Source organism: Choloepus didactylus, chromosome 3, assembly GCF_015220235.1.
Source record: "Choloepus didactylus isolate mChoDid1 chromosome 3, mChoDid1.pri, whole genome shotgun sequence".
NCBI lineage: Eukaryota > Metazoa > Chordata > Mammalia > Pilosa > Megalonychidae > Choloepus > Choloepus didactylus.
This window is the reverse complement of record NC_051309.1, coordinates 114,358,859-114,370,918: the sequence shown is the minus strand read 5'-3', so window position 1 is coordinate 114,370,918 and position 12,060 is coordinate 114,358,859. Positions and strand designations below refer to the sequence as shown.

The 12,060-nt window shown below is 36.2% G+C and overlaps 1 pseudogene; it reads left to right on the top strand.

The window, feature by feature from the left end:
- The first annotated feature begins 9,107 nt into the window (after positions 1–9,107).
- On the top strand, positions 9,108–9,676 carry LOC119530392 (annotated as a pseudogene).
- The last annotated feature ends 2,384 nt before the right edge of the window (positions 9,677–12,060 follow it).

Genomic DNA, 12,060 nt, shown 5'->3' with positions numbered 1-12,060 from the left:
GCTATTGTACATAAAGCTGCTATAAGCAATTTCACACAGGTTTTTGTGTGAATATGTTTTCGTTTGTCTGGGATAAATGCCTAAGAGTAAAATAAAGGTGGTTTTAAATGAAGGCTATTTCATCCCAAGGGACTTTAAACTTTAAAAAAATTCTTCAGTGAAGTGTTCCTCTCTGACTTCAGCTGAAGGGTTGATTATGAAGACAGAGTTCAGTAAGCAAACAGAAAGTGTTTGTTATAGTTTCTGAAATAGAGGGTGGACAAAAAATAGGTAAAAAGACGATGGAGAATCATTATGCCTTAAGAATTCCTTAGGTTGATAAGCTGAGGCAGTTTCAAGCAAAATTCCATGAAGCATAAAGAGTTCTTTGGAAGTTATGAAGTATGAACAAAGCCAGTTGGACCATCTCAGCACTTTTGACTGTGCCCTTTAAAGTAATAATTATGTGAATATGTTTGAGATTTCTTTTTTGTTAATACTGATATACTCCTAATGCAATAGGTCCAAAAATGGTTAAAATCTCACTGCCAGGAATCCATTTAAAGTTGGTTTATAGTTTAAATTTAGGTTTACATTTTAAAATCTTTTGCTTTGCTTTGGTTTTCCTGTAGGAAATTTCTATTCCTTTTTTCTAGAATTGAGAATAGTTACAGTCTGACAAACATTTTGGAGAAGTAATTTATTATAGTAAATTAGGACCCTTAGTCTCTGGCAGTTGGATGACACCAACATAGAATTTTAAAAGACGCATTTATTTGAACAGAACACAAGTCTAATGTGACCCAGCTAAGCTGACTAGCAAAGTATATGTAATATGCATCTACTTCCATAAAACAATTTTATTATGGGATCTCACATACTTCAGAAACAGAGTAGAAAGGTTGTAACAATGTCAGAGAACCTAAATGATACCCACAGCAGCACTGTAATTTAATATTCATTGAGTGCAAGCAGTGGGCTAGACTTTCTATAAAACAGAACAAGGAGAGCTGGTTCCTGTCCTCTGGAAAACCACTCTGTAAATCAAACAAGTATTGAACCCTTTCATTTCTTTATAAAAAACAAAGCACAGGAAGTTATTTGTAACAGAGTCATTCTGACTAAATGAAAACTCAAAATTGAACTGTAGCACTGTGTCTCAAGTATCATAGATAGTCGACAAATAATTTTTGATTGTTTAACCTACTTAAAATTGTTCACATCATTTATTCTGTAATATTTATGAAACTCTATATGCAAAGCTAAATGGAGCAAAGCTGCAGGTAGAAAAATGTACGATGTTTGGGGCAATGATGTATTTTCCAATGTGACTGCACTGCAGGCATGAAGCAGAAGGTATGGGAGAGGCTGCTCTGGGCTTCATGTAGCAGAAAACGTGAACAACAGTGGCTTGAATAAATAGGGATTTATATTCTTGCACATAGCAAGAAGTAAGAATATAGGCAATTGCTTGGCATTGTTTTCACTGCTCACAATGCTCTCAAGAAAACAGGCTCTTTCTAGCTTTCCATTGTGTCCTCCTCCATTTCCCAGCTGTTCCCTCTTTTGATTGAAGTCCATGGTTTCTAACATGGCTGCTAGAGACCAGACATCATATTCATGCAGGAAGAAGAAGGAAGAGACATGCCAACCACAACTGTCTTTGTATCAAGAAATCAAACATTATCCTAAAAGTCCTCCAAAAGATCTTTCCTGGTATCTCATTTGTAAGAAAAAAATCGTACGATTACTCATAGGAGTGCAAAGGAGGGTGGAAAAATGACTATCTGGCACAGGGAAACAACATTATGATTGTTGTCTTAGGATGATCATAATTTACCTCCTGGAAATGGGCACATTGCTGGCCCATACAGATGGGAGTTTTGTAGCAGAAACAAAGAAGAAAGTAGCTGTTGATGGGCAACTTAGAATTTTCCACAGAGGAGGAGGAAAACAAAGCTGGTGGCAGAGTCTTGGAGACCTTTTAGGTCAGCTTAGGAGTTTTATGCTTTATCGACAAGTGTATAGTATTTAATAGAGCCTCCAAAGAATGGATTGGGTGCTTGGTTGCCATGAACCATAGAGTCTTTCCAGGAGTTTTGGGTTGCATTGTGATTATGAAAATGTTCATGATATTCCAATTTTATGTCCTGGAAAAAATATTTGCAAAGTAGGCCTTAAAAAGGGGGATTTGTACAACTTATTTAGCAAAAGAACCAGGAAAATGTAAAAAGAGAGAGACTGATTCATCCACCAGAAGCCAGATCCATTCTGAAGCAGTATAGACAGCATCAGAAGTCCATCTGGATTCCAAGTAGGGGGATCCAGCTCCACCTTGGCAGTGCCAGATGACTGTGGCCTATGGTCCTGGGCTTTCTCTCTAGCCCATGGACCATTGGCTCATAAACACTTAGTTGGCCAACAGATACACACTGAGTGTGCTGTGCTTAACCATAACACTAAAATAACAATGTAATGTTTTGGGAGTGTCATCGGATCTCTTATACTCAGAATTTGCCATGTGTCACCATGTTATGTTTGAAGTGTTCATTTACTTAATTTCCTTTCTCTTAAAATGTATTTAAATTATCATGAGAACATCAGTGTCTTTGACCTAAGACAGCAGTTAGCAGGAGCCTGAGAATACCTTATATAAAATATTTTAGAAAAGAAATAAAATTCCTTTTAAGGAAAATGTTATAAAGAAAATCTCTTTGAGAGTTTAATCACGTGTTTTCCTATTTAGCAAATATGGATGTGTCTGGGAATTCATCGGAGGTGATTGGTTAATGCTTTGAACTTTAAGTAGTTTGTTTCTTTTGTGTTGTTGTTTGTTTTAATTACTTTTGTAATAAGTTCTAGATCTTTGTAAGCAATATAACCACCAATGTTATCATTTTTAAAAGCTATAGTCCATAATAGTTTCCCTATTTAAAAATGAAAGTATGTAGGGGTGTACAAGGAGAAGATTCAGAGGTATGTTTAGGAAAGAGGGGGTGATGATTATACATTAACTTATTTCTGTTATGCCATGCTACTTTCCTATGGGGAAGTGCAAAGTGATTCATTAAGACTGTTAACCAGGAAGTGAAGTCCCTATGGCTATTTCACTTCTGGAGGCAAAATTGTATAATGTCACTAAGACAGATTTAGTTCAAAGGGAACCAAGGCTTGAGACAGTAACATAAACAGAGATACAATACCAATAACATTGTAATTTAAAATATCTGGTGATTTTTAGCTGACCTCAAAGGTCATCTAAAAGCATTTAATTAGGATTCCTGAATTGTCATTTTTACATGGGGTATGCCACTGTTACATGGAATGCTGTTCTGCTGTGTTCACTGGAAATTAAGGGCCAGGTAATGCAGCTTAGGACCAGAATGCACATTTTAGAGGAACTGTACAAGGCTGTATCTATAACAGCTGAGGTTGTCTATGAATCTGTAGGTCACCTCAAAATGTCTGCATATTTAAGTTGCATGTGTGATAATATCTTACCTTGAGATTTTTCTCTACTATAGTTTTGATATGTATCTTTTCCTTTTGTTTCTGTGGTGTGCAGATCACTTATTGCAATTTTCATGGATTGCTTGAGCTCTTCCTCGTGATGTGTTTTCCGTGAATGATGGTGGCTGTAGTGGGTTGGTTGAGATCTACAGGGAGGATAAAATTACAGGGCATTCCTTTAACTGTTGTGGAAACAGAACCCAAGTGAATGGTTCTTTCAATTCTCGCTTGCTCTGCCCTTCCATCATTCTTTCCTAGACAGTCTGTATCTTCTCTCTGAGTGGATATTTTCAGGAACTATTTAAGTTCCTAGTATCATACACCATTTGACAAGAAAGAAAACCAAACATAGGCTCATAACTTTACAGAGGGAACTAGGGTTCAGGTATTCCCACTCTTGATTTGATTTTCTTTCATTTGGTACTAGGAGACAAATTGTAACAGTACAGCATAGTTCCATTGGCTATTATGTAGTTTCAGAGAGTACTTAACTGAATTCCAGAATGTAATCTAGGCAATTAGGAATATTTTGTCCAGGAAAGAACAACTCATTTATAAAGGACACAGTTATCTGTATTCTTTATCTTGTGTTTGGTTTTAGTGTGTCTACCCAGAGAAAAGTTCCATTTGATAATATCCCCACTAAAACGCTACCACCATATTTTTAGCTGCACCAAATGAGCTACTTCTGTTTTGAAGAACACTGAATTCTTTATGAGGGGTGTTGGCCCATTAGAATTATATAATAAAGATTGTAAGGATTTTCAAATCACCTTTGCATGCAAGTAGGCAAATGTTGAAAGAATCAATGCTTACCAAGGGGGAAAGGAGGTTAGAAAAACCTTCTTGGGAATGAAGTGTTGCAGAGGAAATTTGTTCTCTGGAGACCATTTATCTTTTATGGCACAGAAGGAGAAACACCATGGAAGATGGGAGAGTCTTGTATTAGGATTTCATAAGGTGCTAGGGGGATGCTGATGAACCTTCCACCTGGATTAATGAATGTCAACTGTATATTCAGGGTAAAAGTAACATCAGTTACAGGGATTCTCTAAGTTGCTTGACATGACATGTTTTAATTTATACTTTGAGCTTGTCTGCCTTCAAAAAGTGCTTAAATAGCAAAGCTATATATATAAATGAGTCCATTTAATTTGGATGACTGATTGCAGGAATAATGTATGCCATTTCTACCATCTTACACATTTAATTTAGCAGGACTGAAATGATCTTTGTGTGTATGTGCATGTGGGTCTGTATTGAGGGGATTAACATTTGGAGGCTCTGCCTGTTATCTTGGTGTAGGCATTCTGTGTTTTCCAGAGCTGATAGCACTCTCTCCTGTGTTAGGGGAGTCAGGCTTGATTTTGTAGCAGCAGCCAGATCCATAAAGGAAAAATAACAGACTTTGGACCACTCTAGATTGTAATCTACTAGCTAATGTTATGTTTGTAGAGCTAGTTGTAAAGGAGGTGGGGAGGGCAAGGTTGGCCATCACAGGTAACTTCTTGTTTTGTTGGGCTTGTTGAATCTCCTTACAGAGAACAGTCGTGCCCTGTTTATCCGGTTTTTTTTAAATCTTTTTTCTCAGTGCTATCCAAAAAGCATTAGCTGCTATTCTCCTGTGTGTCAACATACCTTTTTTCTTGAGCATAGCAAACAAGGCAGCCTCCCTTCCAGTGTAATCCAATCCCTTAAGGGCAATTTTTTTTTTGTCATCCTTTATGTGGGTAATTACAGGCATTCCTGCTGTAATTTTTAAAATTATAGGAAGTTTAATATTTCTTAGTTGCGGGTTTAGGTCACAGAAAGTTGTCTGACTAGTTCCAATGCTTTGCTCTCAAATCTGTTAATACATTAAATTTTTACTTGAAATTGCAGCTCTGTTGTTTTCTACCTTCATGACAGGAGTGGATGGGGTAGAAGAGTTTGAACTTGAAAAAGGAAGAGGACAGGGTCTTTTAGGCAATTCTGATTTTAGTCTAGCTGAAGTATTTTGTGTTTTTTTTTTTTTTTTTTTTTTTTTTTTTAAATTCCTTCCCTACTGGGATTCAGTGAATGACTAGCATTTTACCACAGGCCTTAATAAATATTCATTGTGAGAATAAAGGTTAGGCTATTTCTTCCTATTTTTTTCTTTTCTTTTTTTTTTTTTTGGTAGCCAAACACAATTGAAATAGATAAAAGAGGTGGTAAATTTTAATCAAGCTTAGCTCCTAAAAACGGTAACATTGTGATTCCCTTCTCTTGAATAATTCACACATTTTGTTACCAGAATGTCATCTTCATAAAAGAGATAAAAATAAATCATTAGAAGATTTTAGGGAAGTCAACGTGAAATTGAAGAAACTTTTTGAGAGACAGTCTAAGTGCAGACTGTGTGTGTATGTGTGTTTAAATAACTCCCACTGATTACTCTACATAAGAGCAATCCGAGTCTTTGGCAATGAATTTTTGAACAACCTCTAGGGGGGTGGGGGTGGAGTGGGGGGGGGAGCAAGAAAAATTTAAAGGCCATACAGATTTCACCTGGATTCCATTATGAATAAGAAGATACCAAAAATCAATTGAGAAGAACATTTTTTTCCCTAATTAAAAAAAAAAAAACCCTCTTCAACACAAATATGAACGAGCTTATGTGCAAATTGACCCAAGGAAAGAGGTTGTTGTGGTTATTATTGTTATTATTTTCATTATTGATTATTTTTTCAGGAATGAATCTTCAGATCTATTTTAAATAGGACAAGTAGTTTAATAAACAGAAAGAAAATATCTATATTGTCCCTGCCTGAACATTTCCTGTAGGAGATGAGGGTATGTGTCATTTTCAGGACCAAAATGTCATTAAGCAGTCTTTGTTTTGAGGGGTTTTTTAAGGACAGTTTTCTCTGCATGTTCTAGCAACATGTCTTCTCTTCTAATACACTGAGGCAGCAGTTTCTACATGATATCTTTGTGGGCTGAAACCATAAATACATTTCCTTTCTTTAAACCAAGTTAGTTTCTTATTACTAAATGAGTTTATACATATTAACATATCTAATTAATATAATTCATTCAGTTAATAATTATTAAACACATAATGTTGATTTTTAAAGAGTTAATGCATGCCATTGCTGGGAATTTGTAAAATAAAGGAAGGCTGTGCATAGTTTCAAATCTTTAATTTCTCCAAATTAAATTTTAAATGGATGAGGTGCTCATGGTTTGGTCCGGTATCTCTCCCTCAGGGCTCTTTCTCCTGGGAGTCCATTAGACTTTTAGACACCTGTGGGATCCACCTGCAGTTATTATTGCTGTACCCTGATGGCTCTGAAAGCTGATCATTCCCCTTTGATAAATACCACTGCTTGACATTGCAAGGGCCTCTTGCTACCCTCACTCCATCATGGGTCCGTGAGGTATTTTAGTATTGATTTCAGTCCAGGTTGCCTCTCCTTGGAGTCCAAGTTTTAGAGTTCTTAGTGCCCAGCTCCTTTGCTCCCCTTACAGCTCTCACTGAGAGGACCCCTGCCCCCATGGTCTTAGAATGAGACTGATTTTGCTGTCTATCTGATGTGGCATATCATCATGTCTGTCTTTTCAACTCTGGGAAACCCACTCAGCAGTTTGTGTTCTTTCCTTTATGGCCCTCAAAATACACATGATTTCCTCAGGTGACTTATCTTCCATGGGTGACAAAACTGACTTTCTGGTATTTGTTTCATGAGGGAATAGAAAAGTTAAACATAGGTGGAATCATTAAAGTGGTGTCTTCTCTATATAAGCAAATAAGAGCCAGCGAGTTTCATCCATCCCACCGAAGGACAAACACTGTCAGAGTCACTGGGCAAGGCAATGACAGGGGATGCTATTGATAGTGTCCATGTGGATGGCTCCTCTTGTACAGCCATAGTGGCTCCAATGCAATGTCACTGAGGCACTGATCACTACTTACAAGTGATTGTTTTCTTTTGATTGTTTTTTTTCTATGTACTTTTATACATATGTATGTATAAAACAGGACATTTTTATAGAAGTGCCCTTGGTTCGGTCACTCAAGACAGATGGAGTCAAAGGACCTTCCCTGGCATATTTAGTGGTACACAGAGCATAGATTCTGCAGAGTAGATTTGGGCAGCATATTTTCATAAAAATTACAAAGGAACCAGAGGGACTTCCTAGGAAGAAATATTGCCCTCAAGACACTGACCTTTCCTTTTTAATTTAAAAGTTATTAAATCCTGTCACTTAGATTGGAGTGATGCTGACCAAGTTCAAATGTCAATAAGTACAAGAAATTCTGGTGTCTGATAAAGGATACATGAAAAGGGTGTAGCTAAATGAAATGAGTGGATAGAAAAATGCATCTTGGGAGGGGATTTTACTCTAGAACCCACCTGAACCCTATCATTTTGATAGCTAGTTTGTCTCACGGAAGTGGGTATGGGAGTGAAGCCAGACAGTTGCAACTTCGGGAGTTCAAGTCAGATTTAGCATAGAGTATCCTTTATAGTGAAGGAGGGTACAAGTCTGAGGTAGAAATTCTGGCAATGATCAGAATAGGTGTCTCAGTTCAAATCTATCTCTGTGGGTTACTTTGGCTGTAGTGGTAGCCATCATGATAAGCAAGGACACCAGAGACAGCTGAGCATGTGATTTACTCAAGAGGCACATTCAGTTGCAGCAAGCGTTGAAGACAAAACAGCAAAATGAAAGGAGATCCTACAACAACCAGTATCAAGGGCATTTATCACGGAGATCACAACCCAAGATGGAACATTTAGTTTGGGCTGTATTCACAAGACGAGAGCAGCCAGGGTTGATCATTTGGGCAGAATATGTACCAGGGGAATAACTAGATAAACTAGGGAGAAGAATTAAAAAATAGACTGGGAGACTTGGAGTTGTACTTTGAAATATTTTATTGGAGGGTGACATTGTTTGTTCCCCAGCTCGGGAAGCAGATGATAACAATTACAGACTCATACTCACTGATCATATGCAAAACTTTATATTGTGGATATATTCCCAAATTATTGACTATTTTTTAGAACCATGAGTTTTAATAACTTCATAATAGTCCATACTATAGATGTGAGGAAATGCATTTCCTAAGGTGCTCATCATGCAACAGATGAGAAAAATAGCCATGTCATAGAATCTAGTTCCAAAGGTACAACTTCAACATACACAGTGAACAAAATATAGGTCTGGAGTCAGACCTCTGTTAAATCCAGCATCTGTTCTTTCCAGCTGTGTGATTTTGTTCAAATTACTTAAATTTCTGAGTATCAAGTTTTTCATCTATAAATGGTGTAATTGTATTTGCTTGCAGGGTGGCTGTGAAGATTAAATATTTTTTAATATTTAACATATTTAATAAGACAGCCAACATTCTGCTTTACCTTTAGTTTGCATTTAATTTATGATGAATTTATAATGCACATTAAAGAATCTGAAAAGGCAATCAATATGAGGTAGCTATTGTAATGTTTTTCATATGGTAAATTAATTCTTCAAATTATAATTTAAGCAGGGTTAAATGTATAACATTAATGTGGCAGTTAAATAAGGCACATGCTTTTTTAAAAATAATTTTGGCTCTTCCCATAAACTGCCTGAGGTGATCTCTGAAAATGGTTCGCTATTCACTTGACTCAGAAAACCCCACAAAATCATGTAAATCAAGGGGTTCAAATCTTCGTATTCACTTTAAGAACACTCGAGAAACTGCTCAGGCCATCAAGGGTATGCATATTTGAAAAGCCACTGAGTAACTGAAAGATGACACTTTATAGGAGCAGTGTGTGCCATTCCATCGTTAGAACGGTGGTATTGTTAGGTGTGCCCAGGCCAAACAGTGGGGCTGGATGCAGGGTCGATGGCTTAAAAAGAGTGCTGAGTTTTTGTTGCACATGCTTAAAAATGCAGAAAGTGATGCTGAACTTAAGGGTTTAGATGTAGATTCTCTGGTCATTGAGCACACCCAGGTGAACAAAGCCCCCAAGATGCGCTGCCGTACTTACAGAGCTCATGGTTGGATTAACCCATACATGCGTTTCCCCTGCCACATTTAGATGATTCTTACTGAAAAGAAAAAATTATTCTTAAACCAGAAGATGACATTGCACAGAAGAAAAAGATATCTCAGAAAAAACTGAGAAAACAAAAACTATGGCTTGGGAATAAATTCATCATAAAGTAAATGCAAATTAAAATTAAAGCAGAATGTTGGTTGTCTTATTAAATATGTTAAATATTAAAAAATAATTTTGTTTATTAAAGAAATGGTAGGTTTACAGAAAATAATACAGAAAATACAGAGTTCCCATATTACCTCCCTCCCCCATTATTTACACTTAGTATGCTACCTTTGCTACAATTGATGAGAAAATATTATTATATTTGTACTGTTAACCATAGTCTAATTACTTCATATCAGTGGGATCATACAATATTTGTCCTTTTTCATCTGGCCAATTTCACTGAACATTAAGTCTTCAAAGTTTATCCAAGTTGTTGCATGCATCAGAATTTCATTCATTTTTTTGGCTAAATAATATTCCATTACGTGTATGTTCCATATTTTGTTTATCCATTCATCTGTTGATAGACACTTGAGTTACTTTCATCTTTTGGCAATTTGGAATAATACCATTATGAACATCGGTGTGCATATATCTGTTTGAGTCCCCGCTTTCAAAACTTTTGGGTATATACTTGAAAGTGAGGTTTCTGGTTATATGGTAATTCTATGCTTAACTCTCTGAGGAACTTCCAAACTGCTTTCCACAATGGCTGAACGATTTGACATTCTCACCAACAATGACTGAGCATTCCTGTTTTCTACATCCTCTTCATAACGTATTTTGCGTTTTTTTTTTAAATAGTAGCCATTCTGCTAGGTGTGAAATGGTTTCTCTTTGTGATTTTGATTTGCATTTCCATAAAGACTAGTGATGTTGAACAACTGTTCATGTGCTTTTTGGTTGGAGAAATATTCTGTTCAAGCCTTTTGCCAATTTAAAAAATTGTGTTGTTTGTCTTTTTGTTGTTGAGTTGTAGGATTTCTTTACATGTTCTGGATATTAAACCCTTACTGGATATGTGGTTTCCAATATTTTCTCTCATTCTGTAGGATGACTTTCAACTTTCATGATGAAGTCTTTTGCCCAAAAGTTTACATTTTTTAAAAATTTAATTTTATTGAGATTTTTCACATATCATACAATTATCCAAAGATTCAAAGTACACAATCAATTGCCCACAGTACCATCATACACCTGAACATCCATCACCACAATTATTTTTTTTCAATTTTCAGAACATTTTCATTACTCCAGAAAAGAAATAAAGACAAAAAAAGAAAACTCAAATCCTCCCATACACCTAGCCACCACCCCCTCCCTTATTGACTCATAGTAGTGGTATAGTACATTTGTTACTGTTGATAAAAGAGTGTTAAAGTACTACTAACTGTAGAACATAGTTTACAACAGGAATACTTTTCCCTATATACCTGTCTATTACTAACTTCAAGTTACAGTGTCATACATTTGTTCTAGTTCATGAAAGAGATTTCTAATATTTGTACAGTTAATCATGGAGATTGTCTACCACAAGACTCACTGTTTTATACATTCTCATCTTTTAACCTATAACTTTATTTCTGGTGACATACATGACTCTAAGTTTCCCCTTTCCACACACATTCACATAGCATTCAACACTGTTAGTTATTCTCACAATAACGTGCTGCCGTCACCTCTGTCCATTTCCAAACACTTAAGTTCAACTTAGTTGAATATTCTTCACATTATAAGCAACCACTCCCCATTCTTTAACCTCATTCTATATCCTGGTAACTTATACTTCATGTCTGTGAGTTTACATATTATAATTAGTTCATATCAGTGAGACCGCACAATGTTTGTCCTTATTTGTCTGACTTATTTCACTCAATGCAGTGCCCTCAAGGTTTCTTCATCAATCCATTTTTTTTTATAAGATAGTTTTGTTCACCCACCATACTTTCCATCCTAAGTAAACAATTGATGGTTCCCTGTATAGTTGTATATTTATGTATTCACCACCATCAGCACTCTCTATATAAGGACATCTCCCTTTCTTCCACAAAGAAGGAGGAAGAGTCAAAAAATGTAGAGAGACAAAAGAAAAAGATAAACAAAGAAAGAAAAAACATGACAGCTAAAAAGCAACAAAAGGAAAGATAGAGTTAACCTAAAGTAGAATAAACAAGTCAGACATCATCAATGCCAAGAGTCCCATACCCCTCCCTTATGTCCCCCTCTTATAGGCATTTAGCTTTGGTATATTGCCTTTGTTACATTAAAGGAAGCATAATACTGTGTTTCTGTTAACTATAGTCTCTAGTTTGTATTGATTGTATTTTTTTTCCCTGATACCACCTTATTTTTAACATCTTGCAAGGTTGACATTCATTTGTTCTCCCTCGTGTAAAAACATATTTGTACATTTTATCACAATTCTTGAGCACTCAAGTTTTCACTGAGTTAAACATTCCCAGTCTTTATCTTTCCTCCTTCCTTCTGGTGTCCCCATTCTCCT